Source organism: Eucyclogobius newberryi, unplaced genomic scaffold (assembly GCF_026437365.1).
Source record: "Eucyclogobius newberryi isolate DKJ021-1_F unplaced genomic scaffold, fEucNew1.0.hap1 SCAF_7, whole genome shotgun sequence".
Lineage (NCBI taxonomy): Eukaryota > Metazoa > Chordata > Actinopteri > Gobiiformes > Gobiidae > Eucyclogobius > Eucyclogobius newberryi.
The window spans coordinates 35,681,277-35,696,132 of NW_027316389.1; positions in this window are offsets into that span (position 1 = coordinate 35,681,277).

Consider the following 14,856-nt stretch of genomic DNA (forward strand, 5'->3'; position numbering starts at 1 on the left):
CGGGAAGCAGGAGAGTGAAGCTGCGCAGACTCTTGACACGTAGCGGGCGGATCTCAATTCGATGCACAAAATGACCACAAGGTAGCGCCAAAGGCAGTGTTGTTGTTTTAAGTGGCAGGGTGCGTTTTTGGAAACTGGGAAATAGTTTTAGATTTTAAAAAGACGTATGTAACACATAGATCTATTCTATAGTGATGTTTTTTTTAAATGTGGGTCTATTTTCATACCAATTTAAAAATGGATTTGTGATAAGAACTACACCCAATTGTGTAATCTGAGATTGACCACGAACTAACATTTGGTCAAATGTCTGCTTTTAGTAGATTAAAATCAACTGACAAGGCAATCGTGTGTACACACAGTCAGTGTATATATGGGTATTTGGATTTTCTTTTCAGGATTCAGTGTTGAAAAACCAATAATGAGTTGTTATTTGATTTTTGTTGCAAAATACAGAAAACAGTGAAATACCAGGCATTTTTTGTTTTAGTGTCCAAGTAATTCGGTTATTTTGAAACCAAGTGCAATTTACTTTTTACCTATACTTTATAAAATAAGCACACAAAAAAGGTTTAAAAATCAGAGTGACAGAAACGAAAATTGGGTTCATTTTCACTTTCTGAAAGGTAAAGAAGGTAAGAAACCCTGTTCCGTCTGTGATTAAAAATAAATAAAAAACAGGACAGGAAGTTAAAATTGCAATACTGTATACTTTTTTTGCAAGAGAAGTGTCATGGAATTAGACATACACCGATGCTATTCCTTAACACATTGAGAACACAATTCAACTTAGAATATTAAACGACACAGAAACATCAGACATTTGTGTGGCATGCATGGGAGAAAACGCGGGGACTGTGTCAGCCAGGCCGTTGTAAGGAGCCTGGCTGACCCTCCTGCGTCTCACCCCCGCGTCTCACACCGTTTTTTCCCATGCTGGTTGGTTTTATTAGATATTCTGGAATAGGCGGGTCACATTTCTCATTGGTCAGCCTCACATCAAGGCACTTGGTATTTTTCCGTAGAGATAAAGCCTTGGGTAAACATTACCCAGACTCCTCTGGGTTATCACCCCCCTAGGGTAAACATCCTTTGGCCCATCTTTACGACCCCTTCACAAACAAATGCTGTCACACACCCGTTCTTCTCTTAGACTAATGATGCAGATAAAATATCACTATTATGCAGATAAAATACATCACAGAAATATAATCATATATTCACATTTTATCACATTTCCCTCCTGTTTATCAAAGCATTAGTCACTGTCTCATATGCCAAACATATTATTCTTTTCAGTTTTCAACATGTCTTTCATATTGGTATTAAAATGACACTTTTACACACAAAAAGTTTATGCACAGTTCTCAACATTGAACACACTTCTTTTCTCTCGGCCAACAACATGTCTACAGCATTACTGTCCTAAATTTTGAGTCAGATTGGTTAATCTCTGTAATTTGACAAACAGACAATTTATCTTGTCTATAATTTGTGCGGTGTGATGGGAAATATAGAAGTACAAGCGGAAAGCCCTTAAACCCACTGCTCTCTGGTCAGTCAGTTCTCGTCAGGGACCTCTCTGGACACCCCAATAGAATCAAATACGTAGTATCAGGTGCTACTGGGACCAGACTGTCCACTAACCTCTCGACCTTGACCCTGCGGTATGGTTCTGGGTGATCCTGATCACAAAAGAGACATAGGCACAACGTCCCACAAGTGTCCCCACACCACCATACGTCCTCTCTTGGTTCCTTAAGAGACCTTCTTCCGCTGCTCGCTTCGCTCACACCTATTACACATATGAACTGGTACATTTCCCATCTCAATTCATAATCTCATTAACATTACATGTAGTTATGTTGTAGCAGATAAAAAAAACTCTCTTAGTTAGTGCAAACAACTGTGGCTGTATAATATGCCATTGTGTTTCTTCAGCCTCTGTCATGTCAATTGTACATTATACATTATACATTTCATAACCTTCCTTCAAGTTGATCACTTATTTTCTTCCCTCTATTTTCCCTTTACCGGTATACACAGTTGTGTATGTTGATCGATTGTCCCGATTGTCCCGATTGTCCGGTGCATAATACAGGTGTTCAGCACCCATATTACCGTCATCACTGTGATGATGATAACTGTTGATTCTTTTTCCACAGAGTATGGTACTCTGCGCACCGTAGCCTCTGTCTCTCGTTCATCGTAGCAGAGTATCGTACTCTACCGTAGACTCTGGACAAAACTCATACAAACGAAGTCCTGCGTCTGCGATGTTATGGATCTGCCGCTGTGTTGTCCAGACATTTCTCTCACTTTCCCATGAGAGCACCCATGTTCTCGTCCTCCCCTGGTCGGTGTGAGGACGACACGGTGTGGCTCCGTCCACTTTGCTCGTCCACCTGGCTCGTCTCTGTAAACACCACATCTCCAACACGTTCTGCTGTGGTGATAAACAAAGTCTTTTCGACAATTCAGTGCATTTCAAACAGTTTTCTTGTTTACAATTTTTTTTTTAGTAATTATTGATTCGGAATGTTTGTTTACACGTACATATCCCCCCTTTTTGAGATATGGAATTCCCATTTCTCAAACTACTACATTTAAACAAAATTAAATAATCCAGATAGTTTACAACGTTCACTAATCCAGTATGTAATCAAGGAAGAGATGGAATTGCGTCTGTCACTCCACTCCGCAATGTCACCTCTTGACCTTTCACAGTTCAGTGGTCACATCCCTGGCTGAGCCCCCCCCTCCACGGCGCTGGGCCCCCACCCTGTGTGTCTGTAATCCGACACTGCCTCTGCGATCTGTAACTTGTAAATCTGTTTTATCACCATTTGTTTCAAACTCCAAATGTTTCAAACTCTAAATGTTTCAAACTCTAAAAGTTTCAAACTCTAAAAGTTTGGTGTCCACGTTTGCGCGCGTATGTATGTATGTATGTATTCAAATACATCAAACAATAATAATTATCTCAATAATTCCCCCGTTGAGCTGGCCATAAGGGTCAGTTCACAACTTAGAATTCTTCACATAATTAATAATTTCACATCTCCTCTGTTTGTGTGGCCTGAATAAAATCACACATCTAATGTAATATGTGCTAATCTTCTATATGTGCTTCAGGTGAGTTTCAAACTCAATCTCTCACACCTGCTCATGTGGTGCTTTACAAACATTGTGTATTAGTTTGTTCTAGCAAGTCTATATGTGTATAACAATCAAAATGATCCTAAACCTTCCCCTTGTACATAAGGCACATCATTTTATCAGTCTAACCATCTCTTGTCTCCGTCCTGAGTCCTATAATGTTTAAGTCCTGTTATCACTGGTTTTCATAACTTCTATAGCGTCTAAATTTAGATGATATTGTCTTATTTAAATCTATTCAATTCTTGATGAATCTCCACAATCCTTCAGGTATTTACTTTAGAATGTCAAATTCTTTCGCTGTTAATTTTAACTTTTCCCTATTACTCATCAATCAACCCTCCCCCTGAGGTGTTGCCGTTGATACTCAAAGATAACAACATCTGCTCCATCCTGAGTCCTCCAGATTCTTTGCCAGTCAATAGCCCCTTATCTCTGACTATCTTTATGACTTGGTGTCGTTTGCCTTTAGTTAATGACCCATTCATGTCTTTCCAAGGAGGACATCGGACGTCACTATTTAACTTATTCCCTCACTTACGTCTACATCGCAATACGAGGTTTCCTCATGATAATACAAATAAATAAGTTACTGATATAACTTTTACTATCACTTTACTTACTGCCCGTTGTCCAAAAACATCAGTCGTCACCCATTTACCCACATTATCACTTCCCAGGCTTGTGCCTGCATTTTATCCTAAATTTAAAAACCCTTCTGTCTTTTCGTCCTGTACTTTCATCTAGTCATGCATTAAGTCAAAAAAGATAATTTTCGTCAAGTCCAAAAATAAAACAAAACAAAACGTGGGTTTGTTCTGTGCACTCAAAAAACACGATACCGTAAAAACACAACTTTTGTCTTCTATGTCGGGGACAGGAAGTGTCCTGTCTGTGATCATCACATTCCCCCAAAATATTGGCCATCTATAAAAATCTGAATTCATCTTCATCTCTTATCAAATTTAATGAAATCTTTATAATTGATTGTTGTCAATCAAACAAAACCCTTAAATTTGTTCTACAGAGCTCTCATTAACTAAAATTTAAAACCAGCTGAGTTTAGCTTTACTTATTTCATCAGTTCAGAGCGTCCTCTGAACTGCTTTCCCTTCTCCTATCTTGTTGACCCCCCTTATCTCCCCCTCTCTGCCACGTCATCTGAGCACGCTGGAAGTCTCCCTCCAAAATCCTCTTATGACTTTTCCTTTGTCTTTTTACAGTTTGGGGTGATAATTCTGGCATTATGTGGTCTCGGTCGTCTGAGAGAAATGCTACTTGCTTTACAGTCACGTCATATCTCAAGCTTCTAGTAGAATTTCTTATTGATTTTCCACCGGAGATAATGCTAGGTGTTTAAAGATTCACCCGTGACTGCAAATTTTAGATCTCTCAGAATAACGCCTTGTGACCCTTGTATGATTAATTGTGATTCTCACACTCGTTAGTGAATCACTTATTAATCCTCATTCACACATTCACACTTCTCTCTTACTTACTTCGCTCGTGCACAGCGCTTACATTCACACATATTTCCTCAGTAATATTAAACTGGGTATTTCCTCAGTAATACCTAACTGCGTATTTCCTCAGTAATATGAAACTGGGTATTTCCTCAGTAATACCTAACTGCGCATAAAAGCATACAATATTTTTCCAGTAAATATCAAACTAATGCATAAAAACGTTTTATGGCTAACTCTTTTTCACACACAATGTTTTGTCTGACCTTCTTTGTCGCCTGTGTTCTCCTGCTGCTTCGAAACGACGCGCTCTCCTCGCGGAGACTGAGGTGCGATGGGCGGCCACGGGAAAAGTGGACTTCCTTTTAGCTGTGCACAGACTTCACCGATTCACCCGTCAATCTCCACGAAGGGGCTGCTTGTCGTCCGGCTCGAAGGACCAGAAAATGTCATGGAATTAGACATACACCGATGCTATTCCTTAACACATTGAGAACACAATTCAACTTAGAATATTAAACGACACAGAAACATCAGACATTTGTGTGGCATGCATGGGAGAAAACGCGGGGACTGTGTCAGCCAGGCCGTTGTAAGGAGCCTGGCTGACCCTCCTGCGTCTCACCCCCGCGTCTCACACCGTTTTTTCCCATGCTGGTTGGTTTTATTAGATATTCTGGAATAGGCGGGTCACATTTCTCATTGGTCAGCCTCACATCAAGGCACTTGGTATTTTTCCGTAGAGATAAAGCCTTGGGTAAACATTACCCAGACTCCTCTGGGTTATCACCCCCCTAGGGTAAACATCCTTTGGCCCATCTTTACGACCCCTTCACAAACAAATGCTGTCACACACCCGTTCTTCTCTTAGACTAATGATGCAGATAAAATATCACTATTATGCAGATAAAATACATCACAGAAATATACTCATATATTCACATTTTATCACAAGAAGTGAAAAGCTGTTGTGGATACACTGACAAACCACCTCAAATGCATGGATATGTTTTAGACTGATGCACCTATAAAAACACAAAATAACCTTCATGCTAACCAGTCAATCTTCCTTTTTTGTCTGTGCCGTTTTTACGTTGTATACTATATACTCAAAAAGAAGAGAAGAAAAAGAAGATTAGTGTATTATGACATTTCATTAACACTTTTTTGTGTGTTTTTGTTTCCTAAAAAAATATATAGCAGAAAATAATAATAATAATACTAGAGACAATGACAATCACATGATAATAAAGTATCTAAAAATAAATCACGGTCCAAATATCCCATTTTGTCCAAAGTTTGTTCAATTTGTCATGTTTTAAAGTCTGAATGTTATAATTTTTTTTTTTTATGTTTCAATGTCCATTATTATGTCGGTCTTAATCGACCTTAATCATCGGTTCAGCTTGTGTCATTCATTTTTGGGATGGATTTTTTTTTTCTGCGGCTAGAAATATATTCCAGTGGTATATATTTCACACACCCTCTGGACAAAGTGTCCATGTCAGGGGTTTTGAGGCCCAAATACATCAATTTAACGTTGAAGCTGCTGCAATAAAATCTAAGACTGCAACGAATAATTGATTAATTGTGACTAGTCGACATAAAAAGTAATTGCTATCGTATTTTGGTCATCGTAATCGTTATCTGATCTGGACTTTACAGACTCTAGTAGTCTGAAACTCATATGAAAATACCCTTTTTATAACAAAATAAAAATGTAAAAATCATCAACAATGCACTTTATTTGTAAATATTCTTTATCGAAGCCTTCAGTCATCATATTTCAACTCTTATTTGATTGATTATATACTTTTAAATGTCTCAATGTATAATAGGACACAATGAAGGAATGCACTTGTGGAAGCCGGAATTAAATCCCAGAGCATACATTTGTGGATCAACACAACCAAAGGACTATTCATTTTTGTTCTTAACATTTATGTAGATACTTCCAATTCTGATTTGCTTGCAGCTTTTACAACTTTCTATAACTTTAATCATGTCCAGGAGCCACACTTTTAACCAAAGCATAATTTAACCTTTGACTGTCCTTTCAATTCCCTCCCCAGACTTTGTAGTGATTCGGAAAAATCTGAAAATATCACAATAAACGATAATAATGAAACATCTTTATTCCACTGACTATCTCTAAAGCAGGACAATTCCAGTAAAACTTTTATCTACAATGTGTAAGTGTAAGTTAAAAAAATAAAAAGCAAAATGAAACATTCAAGTACTAAATTGGTATCTATAATTCATCTATTGTAAAGCAAATTAAAAAAATGTCCCCAAAAAATGCTTGACAGCTCACGCAGGTTTGGTCAGAGGAGGTGAATTCAAGAAATTGAACTATCCGAATCTGTTTATTTCAAATATTATATTATTGAAGGTCAGAATTACCACTTTTACAGTATATAATTATATAAACTGTAAAACATTAGTGAAAAGGCCAGGAGAGACTACTGAAACTTGAGGACTTCCTGTTGAGATGCTTCTGACTGAACTAAGGTGACCACCGACTGAAGGACCGTCTGTAAGGAAGGAGAGAACCCACACAATTAAGTGGAGATTTAAATTCAATATTCGCAGCTTTAGGCTCCTAAGGTGAGGCTGCACAGGATTAAAAGGCACCGGAGAAGTCAGCAAAGACAATCCTAGAGGCTTCCTGGTTTATCCAAGTGCATCAGGACCATAATATAATACATCCATGATCAGGACACTGTGCATCAGGGTCAAAACGGCATCATCAACCCCCCTGTTCTTCATGTATGCAAACTGGAGAGGCTCCAAAAGTCTGTTGAGAACAAGTTTCTCAACACTTCTTATGACAGCTGATGTTAAAGCTACAGAACCTATTTTACGTCTAAGTCTATTAAGTCTATTTTACATGATGGATTTGTGAACTCTGGTATAGGACAGAGTTCAGATGATGCTTGTTCTATTTCATTCCTCCTGACCGCCAGAGGACGGTGCTTAGCACCTGGATATCTACATGTGCGCAGCACATAGGTCGAGATTAATACCAACAAAGTCACGTGGTGGACGTGACATGGGTGACGTCAGAACCAGCCCATATATATACCTGACGCACCCGGCGCTCTTTTCTTTCTACATTTCTCGCATCAGTGATAGGTCGAAGTTCCTTCTTGGAATATTGCTTTGGATTTCAACCCATTCTCGCTTGGAGCCTCATATATTGGAGGTGCGAGACGGTATCAAATTTTTTGACTGTTATCATCACCTGCAGTGAGTATTTTTTGCCGTTTTCTGGCTAAATATTGATACGCTGTGTGTTGACACCGACTATTACTAGCTGGTTAGCCCTCATATGCTTGGCGACCAGCTTTTCTCAGCTAATTATCCGACAGTCTGAGGACTTTGATACATTAGCGCATCTATTCGGAGCCTGCTAGGCTAGTACACCAGTGCCTCGTGAGTGTTTTTCGCTCCTGCGGCACCGCCATTTCATGAGTGTTTTTTTCTTTTAACGCCGCGTGTGAGCTCGTGATAACCTGCGCCCCGTGAGTGACTACGCTCCTGTGACTTGACCGTTTATTAGCTTGTCTTGTTGCTAGCTATACTTCGGTTGTATTGCATTTTTTACACCTGCGTGAGCCGGTGCCTCGTGAGTGTTTTTTCGCTCCAACGGCACCGTGGTTACTGGTTCTCAATCTCAACCGGTTCTCAATCTCAACCGGTGTTCCGTGAGTGCTCTCCGCTCCTGTGACACCGCAAGTCTGGGACTCGTGAGTGTTTCTCCCGCTCACTAGCCCGTTGCTACTGCCTCAGTTTGTGGCGACGTAGCCTGTGCGTGTTCACCCGCGCCTTCTAATTAAGCACGGTACATGAGCCAGTGACTTGTGAGTGTTATTCGTTCCGGAAAGCTCACAAGATGATGTCATCCCTGTTGCATGGTTGCAACAGTTGCTTGGCTCCTCTAAGCCCAGAAGATGGCCATACCCTATGTCCACATTGTCTGGGGATTGGACATCTGAAACAGGCTCTCACAGAAGATGCCTGTTTCAATTGTATCTCCATTCCACTTGCAGACAGGACCGCTAGATTGGCAGCGGTTGAGAGTACTATGTCCAAACTGACTCTTGCCTCTAGTCCTGTTAAGGACCATAAACGCCGTAAGCGTCCCCGCATGGAGGCCCCTGAGGCCAAGAGAAGTCATCCTGATCAGGCGTTGTCTGCCAAAGTGGACACTTTGGCTTCTGAATTTGCTCAGATTAAGTCTTTGCTCCTCAGTCTAAAACCTAGTGGTCCTCCCACTGTGCCTAGCCCTATTCTGGATGATGAGGAAGACCAGACAGACTCCAGTGCTGATCCTCCTCAGGATGACGCTATATCCATTGCTGCTTCAGATACTTTGTTCAGAGCAGATGGTGCAGATTTTCTGGGGGCTCGGGTAGAAGGCTGTCACTCTCCTAACCCCTCTGTTGTGAGCTCCCGCTCCTCAGACCTGGAGCCCTTGGAGACAGAGCCTGAGTTTTCCTCTGTTCACGAGGCTATTCAGTTGGCCTTATCGAGACTTGGAGTAGATACACCTGTGACGGCTGTCCCTACAAGTGCCTTTTTCAAAGTCTCCCAGAAGCCTGTATTCAGCGTTCCGGCCTCTTTGCCATACATTGAGGAGCTCCAACGATGTTGGGCAGATCCCAAGTCGTTTACTCATTTCCCAAGGGAATGCAGGAGTTTGAGTGCTATGCAAGATGCAGCTAAGTACGAATTGGATCGCATGCCCTCCGTTGATGGCACTATTGCGGGCCTGGTTGTAGCGCCTGTGGATGCTGCTCGACCGGAAGCCCGTTGCCCACGTCCTCAGTGCAGAGTTACGGATGACCTCATCACTAAAAGTTATGATGCGGCGGCTCGGATTGGTCGCCTGGGTAACTCCCTTTCTCATCTAGCCATTGCCCTTTCTCAGTCTCTGAAAGAGGCTGGAGTTGACAATGCTACGCAGAGCCTGAGTGATGCTTCACTTCAGGCGTTTGCTTACATGTCGAGAGAGCTTGGAAGGCTGATGTCCACTCTGACCATTGCTAGACGCCAGGTGTGGCTAGCCCAGTCCCCCCTGTCAGAGTCTTGCAGGGGTACACTTCGGACTTTACCTGTTGTGCCAGGTCATGTGTTTGGACCCGCTGCCCAGCAGACCTTGGAGCGGGCTGTTGAGGCAAATAAATCTCGCAGACACTTTGCTGAACTGCATCGTGGCCCCAGACCCCAGCCCAGAGGTGCCAGCTCTTTTCGCCCAGCGGCAAGAATCTCAACCTTACCAGGATCTGGACGTGTTTTTGATGGCCACGGTCAGGCCAGTCAACCCTCTCTCCAGCCCACGTTTCGGCCACCAAGGGGCAGGGCCCCAAGAAATGACCGCCAGATTCGCCGGGACCGCCCCCCCAGGCCTCAAGGCGGCCACAACAGTAGAGTTTGACACTCTACATCTGGCCCCCAGCAGTTTTTCCGAAAGCTGTCGCGGTCGTTGGGAGGCCTTAGTTACAGACCCGTGGGTGATTTCAACCCTGTTCGAGGGCTACAAAATTCAGTCCCCCAAAGTTCGAGGGGGTAAAAAGAACCGTTGTTTCCGACCCAGTGAGGTCCATGGCCCTCCGACAGGAGATTCAAGAACTTTTGTGGAAAGATGCCATAGAAGTTGTTCAGAGTTCAGAACAGTTAAAGGGGTTCTATTCAATTTATTTTCTAGTTCCAAAAAAGGATGGAGGTTTTCGTCCGATTCTCGATCTCAAGCGCCTAAATCATTGTACCAAGGTGCTACGTTTTCACATGCTCCGTACCACGGATGTCCTGCTGTCGGTCAGGGAAGGGGATTTGTTCACAAGTGTCAACTTAAAGGACGCTTATTTCCATGTACCTGTCGCACCACACCACAGACCGTTTCTTCGCTTTGCTTTCGAAGATCAAGCGTATCAGTTCAGAGTGCTCCCCTTCGGGCTCTCTCTGGCGGGGCGCCCCGTACATTCACCAGGTGTGTGGCGGCAGTTCTTGCGCCCCTTCAAGCCCGCGGAATGAGAATTCTGCCGTACTTGGACGACTGGCTTGTGTGTGCTCAGAGTCGGGAACAAGCACTCGGAGACACTTCCATTCTACTGGACCAATTGGGGCTTTCAATGAACGTTGCGAAGAGCTCATTGATTCCCAGCCAAAAGGTAATCTTCATTGGCATTGCCATCGAATCTGTGACCATGAAGGCTTTTCCGTCCCCTCAAAGAGTGACAGATGTGCTCAGTCTCGTTTCTCGTGTTCAGAGGAATCAGAGAGTGTCATTCGGTCTGCTTCTTCAGTTGATGGGCAAGCTTACGTCCGTGTCAACATTGATACCTCTGGGGCTTCTGTACTTGCGCCCCTTACAGATTTGGCTCAACAATCTGGGCCTATATCCACAGCTGCACCAGCACAGATCTGTGCAGCTCTCCACTCCATGTCTTCGGCATCTCCGGCCTTGGGGAAACAGAGAGTTCCTTTGCAGTGGCGTTCCTCTGGGCTCTCTCCCGTGTCGTCGAGAGGTAGTAGTCACAGACGCCTCACTTACAGGCTGGGGGGCTGTCTGGAACCACAGGACGGTCAGAGGTGTTTGGAATCCTCGAGAGAGGCTCCAACACATAAACGTGCTGGAACTGCGAGCTGTTCACTTGGCACTCATGTTCTTCCTTCCTGCCCTCAGGGGGACACGTCAACAGTTTACCACATAAATCATCAAGGGGGCACAAGATCTGTTCACTCACTAGTGGATGCACGGAAGCTCCACTTGTGGGCGCTGCCCCATTTGCAGAGTGTCAGGGCAGTTCATCTGCCAGGCGTGCAGAATTGCACTGCAGATTTTCTCTCGCGGCAGAAACCACAACCGGGAGAGTGGAGGTTGAACCCGATGGTGGTGCAGGAAATCTGGGGGATGTACAGCATGGCACAGGTAGATCTATTTGCCTTGAGCGCAACAACACATTGTCAACTGTGGTTTTCCCTCTCAGAACCAGACAGTCCACTGGGGCAAGATGCACTGGCACACCCGTGCCCGGAATGCCTCCTGTATATCTCTCCTTCACTGGAACTCCTCCAGGTTTCTACGCTTTTTTCCCAAAGAGGTTTTTTTGTAGTTTTTCCTGGCCGAGAAGGAGAGTCTAAGGACAGAGGACCCTGGGACATCGTCCCTCGCCACCACAGACATTGTCTGACTTCATCGCCACCACAGACATTGTTGATTCATTTCTCCCTGTGGCCCTCAGAGGCAACTGTTGTTGTGATTTTGGGCCTTACAAAAATAAATTGATTTGATTTGATTTGATTTGATCACAGAGTGTTATTAGTTGCTCCGTATTGGCCAGGGAGGATATGGTTTCCCGTGCTTTTCCAACTTCTCAATGGGAAACCGTGGCCTCTCCCTCAGAGGAAGGATCTCCTGTCACAGCTGGGAGGGAGCATATGGCATCCTCACCCAGAGCGCCTTCACCTGTACCTGTGGCCATTGAAGGGCCAGACTCTGTGTTGACTTCTTGTGACCAGGCAGTTATCCAAACAATCCTGAACGCTCGTGCTGCCTTGACAAGAGCGCTGTATGAGAACAGATGGAAACTGTTTGTTAGTTGGTGTGGGACTCGTGATGTGGACCCAGTGCACTGCTCTGTCCCAGTACTACTAAACTACCTTCAGACGTTATTTGGTAAAAAATCTTTCGGTTTCGACTATTAAGGTTTATGTTGCGGCCATTTCAGCCCGCCAATCCTTGATTGATGGTCGTTCAGTGGGGTCGCATTCCTTAGAATGCCGGTTTTTAAAGGGTGCCCTTCGCCTGCGGCCTCCAAGGCTTACTCGAGTGCCTTCTTGGGATCTTCCATTAGTCCTAGAAGGATTGTGTTCCCCACCGTTTGAGCCATTGGATGGGGCTCAGTTGAGATGGGCGTTTCTGCTTGCAATCTCCTCTGCAAAGCGTATTGGGGAGCTCCATGCTTTGTCAATCACTGACAATTGCATTCGCTGGAATTCGGCTCACCCATCCCCCCAGCACACGGTCCCCCTGCCAACCACTGACTGTCACAGCAGCACAGGTGAAGAGTGAGCTGAAGAGGATTAAAGTGAGGAAGGCAGCAGGACCTGATGGCATCAGCCCCAGGCTCCGTAAGTCCTGCGCAGATGAACTGTGTGGAGTTATGGAGCATGTCTTCAACATGAGCCTGAAGCTGAGGGTGGTACCACAGGTCTGGAAGACCTCCTGTCTGGTACCTGTGCCTAAGACACCGCGCCCCAAAGACCTCAACAGCTTCAGGCCAGTGGCTCTCACGTCCCACCTGATGAAGACACTGGAGCGGCTAGTCCTGGACCACCTCCGCTCCACCGTGAGTTCAGCCATGGACCCGCTGCAGTTTGCATACCGGCCTGGCATCGGAGTGGAGGACGCCGTCATCTCCCTGCTGCACCGCACTCTCTCTCACCTGGAAAAGCCTGGCAGCTCTGTGAGGATTCTGTTCTTCGATCTTTCCAGCGCCTTCAACACCATCCAGCCGCTGCTCCTGAGGGACAAGCTGGAGACGGCTGGTGTGGAGTGTGACCTGGCAGATTGGATCCTGGACTACCTCACAGACCGACCCCAGTTTGTGAGAGCCCGGAACTGTGTGTCTGACACTCGGACCTGCAGTGTGGGGGCGCCCCAGGGCACTGTCCTTGCGCCCTTTCTCTTCACCCTTTACACTGCAGACTTCAGACATGACACGGACAGCTGTGTCCTGCAGAAGTTCTCTGACGACTCTGCCATCATCGGACTCATCATGGACGACGATGACGCGGAGTACAGAGGACTGGCGCAGGACTTTGTGGACTGATGTCAGCGGAACCACCTCCTCATCAACGCAGGGAAGACCAAGGAGATGGTGGTGTATTTCCGCAGACGCCACCCCACTGCCCCCTCACCAGTGAACATCCAGCGACGGGACATTGAGAGAGTGGACTCATACAAGTACCTGGGTGTTCATCTGAACCACAAACTGGACTGGACTCATAACACAGACGCACTGTACAGGAAGAGCCAGAGTCGGCTCTACCTCCTGAGGAGACTCAGGTCTTTTGGAGTGACAAGGCCACTCCTGAAGACCTTCTACGACTCTGTGGTGGCATCAGCCCTCCTGTAGGTGTGGTCTGCTGGAGCAGCAGCATCACAGAGAGGGAGAGGAAGAGGCTGGACAGAGTCATCAAGAAGTCCAGCTCCGTCCTGGGCTGTGCTCTGGACTCGGTGCAGGAGGTGGGGGACAGGAGGGTCCTGGCTAGATTCACATCTATGCTGGACCATGAGTGTCACCCCCTGCAGGACACTCTCTCCGCTCTGGAGAGCAGCTTCAGTGAGAGACTGATCCACCCTCCATGTGTGAGGGAAAGGTTCCGTAGGTCTTTCCTTCCTGCTGCTGTCAGACTTTATAACAAAAACTGTTAGTACTGAACACTCGCAATACTGACCTAACCATGTGCAATTCTGTCATATGTGCAATTACTGTGAAATTCATGTGCAATCTATGTGCTGTCGTGACACATATTCATGTGCAATTGCTGTCGTGATCACATGCAATGGTATTTATTTATTTGTCTATGGGAGTTTTTATTTATTTATAGGAGATCTTCTACTGAAAGTGTTTTTCAGACTTCCTATAAGTGATCTGTTCTTCTGTATCTACCTCTGTATCTGCCTGAGTTGCACCAATGAAATTCCCCATGTGGGACAATAAAGGAATATCTTATGACTGGTGTTACCTTGTGGCCTAACCCATCTTTTTTACCAAAGAGAGTCTCTGCTTTTCACGTTAATCAGCCACTTTCGCAGGCTGTTTATGCTCCAGAGTCTGAACTTGGGGACTCTGATGTTAGTCCTTTGTGTCCTGTCTGTATGCTGCGGCATTATATTAATGTGACAGCTGGGTTTCGCAAGACGGATGCCCTGTTTGTTTGTTATGGGGGTCACAAAAAAGGCTCTGCTGTCTCAAGAAGCTTTCACATTGGGTTGTGGACGCCATCCTTCAGACGTATCGCTCTAGGGCTCTTCAGCCTCCCAAAGTTACTTGCCATTCTACCAGAGGAGTGTCCACCTCTTGGGCCGCGCTGAAGGGTGTCCCACTGAATGACATCCGTGCTGCAGCTACGTGGGCTTCCTCCTGTACCTTCGCCCGCTTCTACAGAGTGAATGTGGCGGCTCCTCATCCAGTGGCTCCAGTGGTGTTGTCCGCTTCTGCAA